Source organism: Peromyscus eremicus, chromosome 17, assembly GCF_949786415.1.
Source record: "Peromyscus eremicus chromosome 17, PerEre_H2_v1, whole genome shotgun sequence".
NCBI lineage: Eukaryota > Metazoa > Chordata > Mammalia > Rodentia > Cricetidae > Peromyscus > Peromyscus eremicus.
Window position 1 is genome coordinate 34,365,980 of NC_081433.1, and position 15,735 is coordinate 34,381,714.

The 15,735-nt window shown below is 38.2% G+C and overlaps 1 long non-coding RNA gene and 1 pseudogene across 3 annotated transcripts in view; one reads left to right on the forward strand and one right to left on the reverse strand.

The window, feature by feature from the left end:
- Positions 1–9,206, forward strand: part of LOC131894555 (uncharacterized) — a 68,367-nt gene extending 59,161 nt beyond the window's left edge. For all 3 annotated transcript variants that reach the window (XR_009374943.1, XR_009374944.1, XR_009374945.1), the window contains exons 3-4: positions 6,242–6,500; positions 8,738–9,206. This is a non-coding gene — a long non-coding RNA (uncharacterized LOC131894555). The remainder of the gene's footprint in view (positions 1–6,241; positions 6,501–8,737) is intronic.
- A 4,301-nt stretch (positions 9,207–13,507) lies between these two features.
- Positions 13,508–14,018, reverse strand: LOC131894534 (large ribosomal subunit protein P1-like; annotated as a pseudogene).
- Positions 14,019–15,735: the final 1,717 nt, after the last annotated feature.

Consider the following 15,735-nt stretch of genomic DNA (forward strand, 5'->3'; position numbering starts at 1 on the left):
AGTTTGCAAGTATTTACTTTACTCAACAAAAAACTGTAAATACTCTTAAGATCCCATTTTCCTTTTTTTTTTGTTTTATTCCTCATGTTCCCATCCTCCATCCCCTCCTCTCTAATCCCCCAGTTCCAGGTCCCCAGTTTACCCAGGAGATCTCATCTATTTTCCCTTCCCAGGGCAATTCATGCATCCCTGTTTGGGTCCTCCTTGTTATCTAGCTTTTCTGGTGCTGTGGATTGTAGTCTGGTTATCCTTTGCTTTACATCTATTATCCACTTATGAATGAGTACATACCTTGTTTGTCTTTCTGGGTCTGAGTTACCTCACTAGGGATGATTTTTTTCTAGTTTCATCCATTTGCTTACAAATTTCATAATATTCTTGTTTTTTTACTACTGAGTGATACTCCATTGTCTAAATGTGCCACATTTTTTTAAATCCATTCTTTGGTTGAGGGGCATCTGGGTTGTTTCCAGGTTCTGGCTATTATGAATTATGCTGCTATGAACATAGTTGAGCAAGTGTCCTTGTGGTATGATTGAGCATCCTTTGGTTGTAATCCCAAGAGTGGTATCACTGGGTCTTGAGGTAAATTGATTCCCAATTTTCTTAGAAACCACCATATTGATTTCCAAAGTGTCTGTACAAGCTTGTGCTCCCACCGGCAGTAAAGTGTTCCCCTTACTCCACATCCTCTCCAACATAAGCTCTCTGTAGTGTTTTTGATCTTAGCCATTCTGACAGGTTTAAGATGGTATCTCAGAGGTTTTTTTTGATTTGCATTTCCCTGACAACTAAGGATGTTGAGCAATTCCTTAAATATCTTTCAGCCATTTTAAATTCTTCTGTTGAGAATTCTTTCTTTGGATATGTACCCCATTTTTTTTTGAGACAGAGTTTCTTTGTGTAACAGTCATGGCTGTCCTGGAACTCACTTTGTAGACCAGGATGGCCTCGAACTCACAGAGATCCATGAACCTATGCCTCCCAAGTGCTAGGATTAAAGGCATGCACCACCACTGCACAGTTGTATCCCATTTTTTTTTTAAAATTGAGTTATTTGGTATTTTGACATCTAGTTTTTTGAGGTCTTTATATATTTGGAGATCAGCCCTCTGTCAGATGTGGGGTTGGTGAGGATCTTTTTCAATTCTGTAGGCTGCGTTTTTGTTCTGTAGACTATGACCTTTGCCTTACGGAAGATTTTCAGTATCATGAGGTTCCATTTGTTAATTGTTGACCTCAATGTCTATGCTACTGGTGTTATATTCAGGAAGTTGCCTCCTGTGCCAATGTGTTCAATGCTGCTTTCCACTTTGTCTTCTATCAGGTCGAGTATAACTGGATTTATGTTGAGGTTTTTGATCCATTTGGACTTGAGTTTTGTGCATGTCAATAGATAGGGATTTATTTGTATTCTTCCATATGCTGACATTCGGTTATGCCAACATCATCTGTTGACGATGCTTTATTTTTTCCATTGTGCAGTTTTGGCTTCTTTGTCAAAAATTAGGTTTTCATAGGTGTGTGGATTTATGTCAGTGTATTCAATTCAATTCCATCGATCCACGTGTCTGTTTTTATGCCAATACCAAGCTGTTTTTATTACTACAGTTCTATAGTAGAGCTTGAAGTCAGGGATGGTGATGCCTCCAGAAATTTCTTTATTGTACAGGGTTGTTTTAGCTATCCTGGGATTTTTGTTTTGAGTATTGTTCTTTCAAGGTCTGTAAAGAATTGTGTTGGAATTTTGATGGAGATTGCGTTGCTTTTGGTAAGATTGCCCTGGCAGTCCCACAGCCCACTTATAAAATAAACACACAGACTCTTATATTATTTAAACTGTTTGGCCTAATGGCTCAGGCTTCTAGGTATCTAGTTCTTACATTTTAAATTAATCCATTTCTATGTATCTATACCCTGCCACATGGCTCGTGGCTTACCAATATCTTATATGTTGGTACTAATGGTGGTGGCTGTCAGTGTCTCCTGACTCAGCCTTCCTGTCCCCAGAATTCTCTTTTCTGTTTGTTCCTCTTATACTTCCTGCCTGGCTACTGGCCAATCAGCATTTTATTTATACAGAGCAGTATCCACAGCCCTACTGCCATTTTTAATATGTTAAGCTTACCTATCCAAAAGCATGAGAGATCTTTCTATTTTCAGATATCTTCTTCAATTTCTTTCTTCAAAGACTTAAAGTTCTTGTCATACAGGACTTTTACTTGTTTGGTTAGAGTTACCTTAAGATATTTTATATTATTTGTGGCTATTGTAAATGGTGTTGTTTCTGTGATTTCTTTTTCAGCCCGTTTATCACTTGTATATAGGAGGGCTCCTGATTTTTTTGAGTTATTCTTGTATCCTGCCACCACATTACTGAAGGTGTTTATCAGTTGTAGTAGTTCCATGGTAGAATTTTTGTGGTCACTTAGGAAAATCTAAGAAATGGATAATTTTCTGGATAGCTTCCACATACCAAAATTATATTAAAACCAGATAAACAATTTAAATAGACCTATTGCCCCTAAGGAAATAGAAGCAGACAGACATTAAGAGTCACCCAACCAAAAAAAGCCCAGGGCCAGATGGTTTCAGCCCAGTATTCTACCAGAATTTCAAAGAAGAGCTAAATACCAATACTCCTCAAATTCTTCCACATAATACAAACAGAAGGAACATTGCCAAACGCTTTTTATGAGGCTGAAGTTACCCTGATACCAAAACTACACATATACATCTTCAGGACACTTAGCTGAAGTTTCATTGGACCACTCTGAAAAGTCACATTCACTCGTCTTTGCTCTACACTCTGCCCACTGGCATAAACTTGCAGTATCTGCCACATAGTCCAAGTGCACAATCAGCGTTGAGTTTCAGAACACAATCTTTTTGACAACATGGATCATTTTTACATGACTCAGTGGATCCACAATCACACTGCTCTCCTTCTTCAATCAAATTATCCCCACATAGACTCAATGTCACAATGATGTCTTCATCTGGTGAATCAAGCAAACATGTTTTTTTAGGCAATGCTGGTCATCATTTGAGCAGAATTGCGGTTGCTGAATCTAGTGGGAATAGTCTTCACTGTGGTAATTATGCAATTTTTTTATCCTCACAAGTGCATGTCCTGTCATCATGGCACATACCCAGATTATTACCCGGCTCGTGTGCCAGAATGTATGGAAAGTCAGAGGGTGAGTCTGGTGTGGAACTGTTAGCTGGACAGTTCACATCTGAGGCACAAACTATTTCAATATGGCCTAGTCATAAATAAATACCATATCCTTGATTTGACCAAAGATGTATTGCATCATGCTTAATTCGATAATTAAGGTCGCCTGTCTTCCAAATGCAAAATCTTGTTAGAAGAGGGTCTATGTTTGTTTCCACTGATAGGTAATTCTTTTTATTCCAGATCTCAAGTCCAACTAAAATCACTGCAATTTCTATGGGAATATAAAAGTCATTCAATCCATTCACAACTGTGTTTGCTTCAATTTGAGTAACTGTGATGTTACTTCCTGTATAAACAAATTGTTTATTATCTATCACCACAGCAAACTTGAGTCCTTTTGTGTGCCCACCAGCCTTCATAGCTGTTTTGCTTCAGGTTATTGTCCCTGTAAAGTTTCAATTGTCTTGCTATTTTTTCATTTGTTAATCTGCATCTCATTGAGAGTAATTGTGTGTCCTCAATAGTGATCTTGTAAACCAAATGTTCAAGTGTGAAATCAGGACCCTTGCGCTTGATTTTATAAATAGTGTCGTTTATCTGCAGTGTTCCTTGAAACCCACCAAAACAGGTGGTAATAGCAACTGGGTCCCCATCCATACAGCCATGATAGTAGCAGTTATTCTGGACAAAAGGATGATCTTCAAGTAGAGCACCATCGTCAGTGTACATGTTCACAGAGAGCTGTCTGGATACGAAAATTCTCTTAGGCTTCATGCTGATAATGTGTCTCTGACCTCCAAAGTGTCAGTGATCTTCAAAGGTTTCACCAATTCTGGGAGTTGTTGTATCAAGCATGTCAAGTTAGTAAAAAATAAGATAGGATAAGCAACATCCATGTCCAGGGCTCTAGGTGATTGATGCCCCGGAGTCTCACCCACAGCCATCATGTCCTATGACAGAGCCAAGGAGGAGCAGAAGAATGTGTTGCCATCTGTGTCCTGACTTTCCCTGGTTGTATTCAACATTGACCTTTACCAGTTTCTCTTCTGGTGTATTTGGTCCACCAGAGTATCAGGATTAAAAGTAACATAGAAAATAAAGGCAGACATAGGTGTGGGTAAAGCATGATCAACTCTGATTAGAAGATAAAACAACAGAGTATGGGCTAAAATGGATGAGAATTTGGTCCAACCAATTTGTATCAACCATGTGTATGGATTTTCAGCTCAATTGTGGTAAAGTACACTTGTTCCTGAAAAAATATGTTTCTCATACACCTCCAGCACTTAAAAGCATCCCCTTTATCGTTTCAATGCAGTCTTATTTTATAGCTTTCCTAACCAACAGATAGGACTCTCAATTGAAAATTGACACTGTTTTTCAAAAGTTGTTAATATTGAACTTCAGTCCTGGTGATTTCAGTTGTAGTGCAAAAATAAATTCCTGCTTACTTAGTACAGGTTAGACGTCATCTCAATCCCTGACTTATTGCCATCAGTGACAGGAAATATTTGTAGGAAGAGAATTATATTCACCTGGATTTTGATTTTCATTTATCATTATAATGCAAGTGTGACTGGTGGGCATGGATGTTCAGGTGCTATCTAAGGTCACATGTGAATTGTTTGGGAGGTGTTTGTATAGGTGATTGTATATGTACATGGAGGCCAGAGTTCATGCCAAAATGCTGGTATTGAGTAAGCATATACATTGATTTTGTATTTACATTTTACACATTTTTATTTTATTTATTTGTCCTCTTGTGCATTTATGTACATAGGTGTATAAGTGGATATGTGAAGTGTCTGTGAGTTTGGGTTTTGGTGTGTGTAGAGGCCAAAGGTTGACCTTGCACGTATTTACAAAGTCACTGTCCAACTTCAGTTTGACACCAAGTCTTTTTCATTGACTTGGATCTCACTAAAGAGGTTAGGTTGGTCCCAGAAATCTTCCTGTCTCTACCTCTGCAATTCTGGGATTACAAGATTATTACCACACTGACTGCCAATAAACCACATCAGAAAACTGGGCAGTAACAGAGATTTTTAGTAAATATACTAAAATTATTATTAAAATTCTGACATGTTGAGTCACTGTCCATGGCTGTTTTCATACATGTTTGATAATTATCACAAAGTATAAGTTTATGCTTTAATAAAAAAGATTTATAAAACACTAATGTAGCATTGTTGAGATTGTATCAAAGTGAGTTTCAGAATTTATTATTAAAATGATATTCCAGAAGTAAGTAATAGAAAAAAAACATGGAAAAAATCTGAGCATGTCTGATATTGGATTCATTAAATTATTGTGCAAAATGATTCTGGAGCCCCTAGTGACCCGTCCCGCGGGCCAGGTTATTTGAGGGTCTCGAGGAGGGTCCACCTGTAAACCAAAAGGGGGGAGAGGGAAAGGAGACCAGGCGCGTAAAGAAAGACGGAGTCAGTCTGAATTGCGTCAAGGTCTCAGTTTATTGACTGGGAATTGAAGCTTATAAGCAGGGCTTCAGGCAGGGAGGGGAAGCAGGGGAAGCAAGGATGAAAAATTCCTAAGGGAGGGTGAGGTCGCTTTGGTCCCAGGCCCCTGCGGCTGGCTGATTAGCACATACTCCAGGAAGTTGTACAGCTCGAGGTTAGGCCAGGAACTTCCTGCTTTCGTAAAGTTTGATAAAGCAAGGAAGGTCACACAAAGTTCAAGACACAGCTGTCCGGAATTGGTCCCCAACACCCTAGCTCCTGAGAAAGCATAGCATTGTATTCCAAACAATAGTACAGTGTGGTAACAGTGACGTTCAGCTATCTCTCAAATGCTAACTAACATCTTTCCATTGCTTTTTGCTCCCCACAACTTGATCAAATTCATTAACAGCCAAATGCCACCTATGTTAGATGTCATTTAAAGTATACTCAATTACACTAAAAACTTACATAATCACCAAAGAGAGACTAGAAAATATTTAAAAGGAATTCCATGATCTAAATATGAACAATTGGAAAAAGTCATGGGATGTATATTTTTTTCACCTGGTAATCATCTATTATTATCTCTTATTGAATGAAGCTCCTGAAGACTTACCATGACACAGTGATGTGCATAGCTCTAGTTCTGGCTCTGCTGTGGAATCATTGGTAACACTCATCTTCTGAGACCACACATGATAAAGACAACTCAAGGGCTCTCCTTTGTCTCTCATGGACAAAGTTCTAGAAACTTGTACCCAACAACAGAAGCCTCCCAGTCCACAGAACCTGTCGACTGATGAGGTTCTTCTCATCTATTCCTATGCCATCTTAACAAAACTTATTAGGACTTTTTCCATGTGAGTAAGCCTGACTTCCTCAACTTCATTTGATATGCTCCACCATTTCTAGCATGGATGAGTCTCATTTTCTCCCATCCATTTTTTTTTATTCCTCATATACAGTAAAATCATCTGAACTCTGTACTTTCGTTCACGTTGTAAATTTTTTTCAATTTCATTTCCTTAAAAGTGAACACTACTATGGAATATTCTATGTATTTCAAATCCCCAAGAATTGTCTGACATTTTTTTACAACATAGTCTGAGGAATCAAGTTTCTGTCACTTGTTCTCTAAAGGTCAATTAATTATGTCAGAGACATTGAACATCTGCACATGAAGATGCTTTGTCTAGTTTATATAACTACTGTGAAAAGCTAAGGCATAAACAGAACTTAGAAGAGGGTGAATAAAATAGCAGAGTAGTGATAAATGTATTTGGCAATTAACTGTTCACTAAACGGACAAATTTTGACCTTATGTTTTTAATCTCCTTAGCAATGTTCTATCACATTCATCATAAGGTAAAAAAAAAACCTGATGGAATTAAATGATATGCATCCAAATCTTACCCCATTTACATGAATTACTAATTAGATCATGAAATATAGTTATTAAGTAAGACAAAATCATTTTAACAGCCAAATTCATAAATGATTAATATGTCAGGTTCTTCTGATTCTTTAAATATATTGCATATACATATACATATGCATTTAATATCAGAACAGTTAAGTACATTAAACAGATATTGAGAGATCAATATGGAAAAAGTAACAAAATATATGTTTTTTTCACATAATATATCTTGATTATGATTTCTCCTCCCTCTCCTCCTCACAGTTCCTTCCCAACTGTCCTTCTATCTGGATCCACCTCATTTCTGTCTCTCATTAGAAAAAAAGAACAGGCCTCTGAGGGATTATAACAATATAATATAATATAATATAATATAATATAATATAATATAATATAATATAATATAAGTTAACACATTGGAATGAGACAAAACAAGCAACCAAAAGGAAAAAATGCCCAAGAAAAGGCACAAGAAACAGATATAGATGCAGAGACCCACTCAATGCACAATCAAGCATCCCATAAAAATTAAGCTGGAAGCTGTGGGAGGTATGGAAGTCCTTGTGTTCAAAGACAAGTACTAGGGGTGCCAGGAATATTAAATGCACATGGTTGTCCCTTCAAAGGGAGGTATTTTTAAGCTCTTTATGCCCCAAATACTGGCCATAGATTTGGTTAATAGCTTGGTGACTTTTGCACTATCCATGTGTTCTAGACCACCCTGGATCCTCCCACAGATCCTTAATATGATCCTGTCAATCTATAGAACCTATCTTTATGGAAGGTGTCACCTATACTCAATCTATAGAACACATCATGTGGAAGATGTCATATGTACTTTAAAGAGTTTTGATGATATCAGTTAAGTTATAAGATCAATAGAAACAAACAATATGTTGTCTAAGCTTTTGGGTAATTGCAGAATTTCATAATAGGTACGTAAAAGATTAAAAGAACAAAAAACAAGCCACCCATACACCATGTCAATACATGACTGCAGTTTAAACCAGAATTTAGGGTAGGAAATTCTAGAGCCAGTTTCATATCTTTCACTGTCAGTCATCCCACTCAAGAGCAGACCCTAAACCATAAACCCTAGTTAGAGACCTCCAAAGTCAATACTCTCTCCCTGGCCTTATTTTCTCAACTCTAAACCACCCACATATTATAGCAATCTGTGACACCTTGGAATCCAGAGTCTGAATGTGAAATTCCAGAAGAAACCCCCAGAGTCAGCTCACTCACCCACTAACTCTCAAACCTTTTCCCTACTAGGGGTGACAGGGATGTCATGGAGACCGAGAGAGAATTTCAGTTAGAGACATCAAAGTCAGTTCCCTCTCTACTTGTCTTCTCACATATCAGCCATCCTATCTACCATGTCAATCTAACACCAGTGGGAGTCTGGACCCAGAAACATAGAGAGCATTGATCATTGAAAAACAAATATCATTCAACTGGTCCAAAATCAGATGGGTTGGGGTAAGCACACACACACACACACACACACACACACACACACACACACACACACACACACACGTCCTTGAAAACACATCTGGCAAATATGAGAAAGATATCCATACCCAGAAAGACCACAAATGTCCTAATTCTAGATGCCTAGATCCCACCCTAAAAACATAAACAATAACAACCTAAACAATATTTTTCTTTCAGGAACCAGGATCACTCTTGTAATGGACTCTTAGAAAAGTAAGAGAATATTGACAGCAAGACCATACAGTTGAAGACACCACATTTTCAAATCATGGAGCACATAGAAATCTCTCTGGTATTCACCTGGAAGCTTTAGCTCTACTGATGAGCTTACATGGGGATGGAGGGTGTTATGTATGTGATCAGAGAAAATTTATCATTAATCTTATTCATCTGTGAACTCTGTGTGCTACACAGTAATAGCCTGCCATTCAAGATAAGCCTACTGGTGCAATAGTGGCATGAATATGATATGAATCATCAACCACTTCTCTTTATTAGATTTAAGGCCCACCCATGAGATACAAGTCATACTTGACACTGTCACCAAGGCTGCGATCCAGAGGCTAAACAGGTCATGAGCTTTAGGGCAGAACCTATTCCCTTTACTCCACTAAATGAATATAGCATTAAAATGATTCCTAATGAATTTTTTATATTATTTAATCTTATCTGGGGTCCTTCTTCCTTCAGTAGATGGTAATTAAGACAGAGACCTCAAAACCAGTCAACAAGAGACTTTGGAGTACGTAGCTCTAAATGGGGCATTGATGTCACTCTTTCCCTCAAGGCTCAGGAATCTACACTGAAGAGATGACGCAAAGATTGTAAGAGCCATAAGTGGTGCATAATTGCAGGGCAACAATGTTTTCTGGACACAACAGCACAGATGCAATATGAACACACAATGACTTTGACAGCATGCAAAATGTGAGCCCAAGCCAGACAAAATCCAAGTAGGGAGGAGTTAAAATAAGCATGATTCCTACACTTCTAGCTAAATGGCTAGTGGCGAAAATTTTTGAACATAATTCCATTTACAATGGCTATAAAAGAGAATGCATAGGAATGTTCTAAACAGAGGGGTTACAGATTTCTGCATTGGGAACTGTGAAACTGATGAAAGAAATGGAAGATAATGGCAACAAATGGAAATAAGGTGAGTTACTGGAGTGGAAGTTCATACTATTAACACATTTGCACTGAGTAAAGGGATCTGGAGAGTCAACACACTGACTGGTAAAATTCCAACTCGATTCTTGAGCAAAATAGAAAGTAAGAAATACTAAAATACACATGGAATGAGAAAAGTTCTGGGATACTCTGGGCAGTCTTTTAAAAATTGGAGACATCACCCTACTTTACTTTAAAATATCCATAAATTCAAGGAACACATGCATATCTTTAGGCAGCTTTCAGGAGAGGTATACATTGAGTCTGTCTTCAAGCTGTGGGTAAGGACCACGAATGGATGCCAAATAAGAGCCAGTTTAGCCCGTTTTCATATTATATGCCCATCCAGATTTCTATTCTTTATACCTATCCTGTCTATATTTAATACTTCATGGTTTTTAAATCATGCTGTATCCATTTTCTTCTTCTTCTTCTTCTTCTTCTTCTTCTTCTTCTTCTTCTTCTTCTTCTTCTTCTTCTTCTTTCTTCTTTTTCTTCTTCTTCATCTCCTCCTCCTCCCCCTCTTCCTCATTCTCTCTTTCTTTCTCCCTTTCTTGTTTATGTTCCTCTGTCATTTTTCTTCCTTTCACTTTATTCTTTGCTTTTACTCTTGCCTCTCCCAAAGAAATTAATCTTACCTGTGCTTTATCACCCTGGAGAAAGGGCTGATCCACATTATCTGATCCTATATTGTTAACTGCCTCTGTCTGATCGACCTTTAGGCACAGTTTTCTCATCCCCTGAATGTTTGTCTCCACACTTCTTCTTTCTTGTGACATTCATCTTCTTTGTTTCTACCATTCCAGTAATAGTCATTATTCTTGAGCTGTATTTTTCTTCTACTTTTTTCCAGTCACACCTACAATAAATTACACATTTGTACATACAGTGCTATCAGTGTGTCTTCATTACATGGAATGATTGGTGTTTAAGAAGTGACAATTATACAGTAGATTATTGCTCTGTTTATATACTGAGTCTTCTCTACATAGTGACTGTTCTTATAGGATAAGGTTTAGTAGAGAGCCTAGTAAATTGATCACAAGTCTTGTAGTGGGAAATGACAACATAACCCTACCATAACATTCTTCCACACAGCGCAAACACTTGAAAGATGAGTAATCTAAATCAGAAAACATGGAACCAGTGATCTATCACCGGGTGTGCAAATTTAAACACAAAAAACACAAATAACAGAAAAGCTCCATATAGCCCATCTCCTTGACAATCTCCCACTTCAACTATAAATGCCCACAGTAAGAATGACTTAGATAAATTTTCTGATACCAATTTCAAAGCAAGCATAATAAATATGTTCAAGGAAATTAAAGTGGCATGAGTAAACTTCTAACCATAATCTGAAAGAGCACAGACAATGAAATGAGGTGAAGAGGTCAATGTGGATTATGATTAGCATATAACGAACAGGTAGAAGTGCAGAAGAAAACACAAAGGGAAAGTTGACAGAAGTGAAAATTCAAAAAGTCAAGGGAAAAGATCAGTAGAAATCCTGAACAACTGAATACGCTGGGAGAGGTCAGGATATCATGGCTCAAAGACAAGTAGAGGGATGGATTTATTCAGTCAAGGATAACAATAAATTCAACCATAAAATGCCCATATGAACTTTCAAGAACTCAGAATACTATGAAAATACCAAACCTATGAATGATTGGCATAGAAGACAAGGAAGTACTCCATGCCAACTGTATAGAATACATTTTCAATATAAACAAAGCAGAAAATATCCTGAATCTACATAAAAAGAAGAAATCTAAGTGCAAGGTGCAGATGGAGCATCAAGTAGACAGGTCCAGAAAAGAAATACCTAACAGCATTTTATAATTAAGAGAGAACAAAGAAGGTATGGAGGACTATGAGAGTGAAACACCAAGTCACAGAAAAGTGTAGGCTAGTAAGTTCTAAATGATATTGCCTCATCTGTTAGCCAGAAGGTCATGGAGAGATGTGGCTCAAATTCTAAACTGCCAGTTGCCAACCCAACTTGCTATACTTTGGCAAACTTTCTGTCATAATTAATGGAGAAGTAAAAGTCAGGATAAAAGAGTTGTGTTTTCCTTCTGCACCAGCTCTTAATCCTGTGAGAGATTCTGTAGACCGAGGAAAATGATGAACATACACTACTACAATAGTTCGACAACACCAAACACTATGAATCATTGAAATGACCTGAGTTAGCACACACCTTTCAAAATGAACTCAGAGTATTAATGGTCTCAAATCTAATCAAAAGACACAGACTAATAGATTGAGTAGAAAAAAAAACAACAACAACAGGATCTACATAATTGCTGACTCCACAAATACACTTTACTTTCAGATATAGACTTTTTTTGGGGGGGGGGTAAAGGAATATAAAAAGGCATTTCCATTTGCCTTCAAATTTCCTGATAGTATTTTTTTAACAGCTGAGTAATACTTCACTGTGTAAATGTACCACATTTTCTTTATCCATTCTATGGTTGAAGGGTATGCAGGTTGTTTCCAGGTTCTGACTATTAGAAACAAAGCTGTTATGAACATAATTGAGCAAGTGGCCTTTGGTGTGACTGAGTATCCTTTGGGTATATACCCAAGAATGATATCGCTGGGTCTTGAGGTAGATTGAGTCTTCATTTTATGAGAAACCACCATATTGATTTCCAAAGTGACTGTACAAGTTTCCACTCCCCCCAGTAGTGGAGGAGTGTTCCCCTTGCTCCACATCCTCTCCAGCATAAGCTGTCACTTGTGTTTTTGGTCTTAGTCATTCTGACAGGTGTAAGCTGGAATCTCAGAGTCATTTTTATTTGCATTTCCCTGATGGCTAAGGATGTTTAAGTGTTTCTTTGACATTTGAGATTCTTCTGTTGAGAATTCTCTGTTTAGGTCAGTACCCAATTTTTTAACTGGATTATTTGGGTTTTTTTGATATCTAGTTTCTTGAGTTCTTTATATACTTTAGAGATCAGCCTCTATTCGATGAGGGGCTGGTGAAGATATTTTTTTTTTCCCATTGTGTGGACTACCACTTTGTCCTATTGACAGTGTCCCTTGCCTTATAGAATCTTTTTAGTTTTATGAGATTCCATTTATTAATTGTGAATCTTAGTGTCTATGCTACTGGTGTTCCATTCAGGAAGTTATCTCCTGTGCCAATGTGTTCAAGGCTACTTCCTGTAGTGGGTAGCCATTCCAGCTTTGGTCTGGAAGTTCCAACCCCCATTGAGGCTTCGGTAACTATCATGCCTACAAGGCAGGGCCAAGAGAGGGCCCTGAAGACCTGAGATCCGGATGTACTGTCCTCTCTTGGTTCCCGGACCCTGGATGCTGGAGGTAGACCAGGCAGAGTTCTCCAGAGAACACTGCTAGACTGCGCTACATCTTCCCCAGACCCTGTAGCCTATCCCTTCATTTTTAAGTTATCCCACAAAATAAACCTCCCTTTTAACTACGTGGAGTGGCCTGAATAATTTCACCAATAACTTCCTACTTTCTCCTCTCTCAGGTTTAGTGTAACAGGATTTATGTTGAGGTCATTGATCCACTTGGACTTGAGTTTTGTGCAGGGTGATAGATATGAATTTATTTGAAATCTTCTACATGTTGACCTCCAGTTATGCCAGCACCATTTGTTGAAGATGCTTTCTTTTCACCATTGTATAGTTTTGGCTTCTTTGTAAAAGAAATCAAGTGACCATAGGTATGTGGACTTATGTCTGGGTCTTTGATTTAATTCCATTGATCTACCTGCCTATTTGTATGCCAATACTATGCTTTTTTTTTTTTTTTTTACAGGTTCATCTTTTTATTGGACATGTTAACAAAAGAGGTTTAGTCAAAAAGACCAAAGCCCATGTCGTCATCAGACTCCTCAGATTCTTCCTTCTTTGCTTCCACTTTCTTCTCCTCAGCTGGAGCAGCAGCAGTAGAGGGGGCAGGACCGCCTGCTGGCACAGCTCCAGCTGCTGGAGCAGGCCCACCAGCCCCTATGTTGCAGATGAGGCTCCCAATGTTGACACTGGCCAGGGCCTTTGCAAACAAGCCAGGCCAGGCCAGAAAGGTTCAACATTGACACCAGCTGCTTTAATGAGGGCGCTGATCTTGTCCTCCGTGACCGTCACCTCGTCGTCGTGCAGGATGAGGGCGGAGTAGATGCAGGCGAGCTCGGAGACGGAGGCCATGTTGCGGACTGCCGGCACGGTGCTAGTCGCCGGATGAAGTGAGGGCCTCACCCCAACGCGGCCTTAGCTTCCTCGGAAGAACCGAGCACCTTGGCGGCAGCTGAGGAAAAGCTATGCTGTTTTTATTACTATAACAATGTAGTAGAGCTTGAGATCAGGGATGGTGATACCTCATCAGTTCTTTTATTGCACAGGATAATTTTAGCTATCCTTGGTTTTCTTGTTTTTCCTTATGGAGATGAGTATTGTTCTTTCCAGGTCTGTAAACAATTGTGTTGGAATTTTGATAGGGATTGCATTGACTATGTAGATTGCTTTTGGTAAGATTGCCACTTTTACTATGTTAATCTTACTGAGCCATGAGCATGGGAGATCTTTCCATCTTCTAATATCTTCTCCAATTTTTTAAATGAAGGCAGCTGAGATGAATCATTGAAACATTCTTTCCATGCATGTCTGATGGCCTGACTTCAAGCACTAGAATAGGTATAGGAAGCATATACTACTTCTGTATTTATAGCAGATTCTGTAATTATAGAACTCCTAATGGGTGGTTGGAGCTGGAAACAGGAAAATTGCTTGAAAACTTGTAGACCAGCTAGTTTCGAGTGAAAAAGGACATGAACAGGATAGATCCTGGTGGAAAGAGAGAAGCAACTCTGGAAACTTACACTTAGTGTGTTGCAGGATGTATGTGCATTTGTTCACACAAAAACATAAATACATCTTTATGAAAGTGTCAAAACATCTCGGCCATCAGAAAACGCAAACTAAAACTACTATGAGATTATATCACACCCTAGTCAGAGGGGTTATCATCATGGACACAACTTACAACAAATGCAAGTGAGGTTGTTAGGAGACAAATAACTATTTGTCTGTTGTATTGTATTTAGTGGATCCCCTATGGAAAACAGTGTGGAGTTTCTCCTAAAGCTAAAAAGAAAAGAACGACTACATTCCCCATCTCTAACACTTCTTAGCATATACCCTAAGGACTACTCCTGAGACACTTAGACATTCATGTTTACTGCCGCTCTATTCACAGCAGCTACAAAATGGAATAAATTAAGTTGCCCGCTAATTCGTGAATGGATGATGAAAATACGGCATATCTACAAACTGAAATTTTTTTCACCTTAAAAAATAAAATTTGCAGGGTAGAACTAAACAGTATCATACTGAATAAGGTAGCTTAGGCCCTGAAAGAGAACATGTTCCCACTCTATGTGGATCATACATTCTTATTTTGAAACTTGTGTGTTTATTTTAGGCTACAAATAGACTTCAGGAAGCCAAAAAGGACGTGAGTAAGTACACAGAAAAGTCTTTTTGGGGGTGTGTGTTATAGTAGAATACAGGTAATATGGAAGTACAAGTATGTATGGATACAGAAGGAACTAAATAAAGGATGGGCATAAATGGGGAGAGAAGTAAGTTTAAATAAAGTTAGTATATGAAAACTCCACATAGGCACTTATTACATTGTAAGCTAATTAAAAATATAAATAAAATTTGAACCACTTTGAACACAGGTAGCCAACATGTATGCATAATGATGCCCTGAAAGAATAGTTTATCAAAAAATAATCCAAATGCTAGGCTTGCTTGTGAGTTGTCTGTCTCGGAAACCCTAGAGTTTTCCACCATCCATACACTACTGGCTGCTAAAATGGTATTACTCCATGACTTTCATAATTAGATGGTAAGACCCTATTGCTGATCATAATGTGTACTGTGATTAAAGAACATAGAGTGACCACGCTGCATCTGAGCTGGAAGCTTCCTCCTTGCCGGCAAGCTTTTCTAGGAACTGAAGAT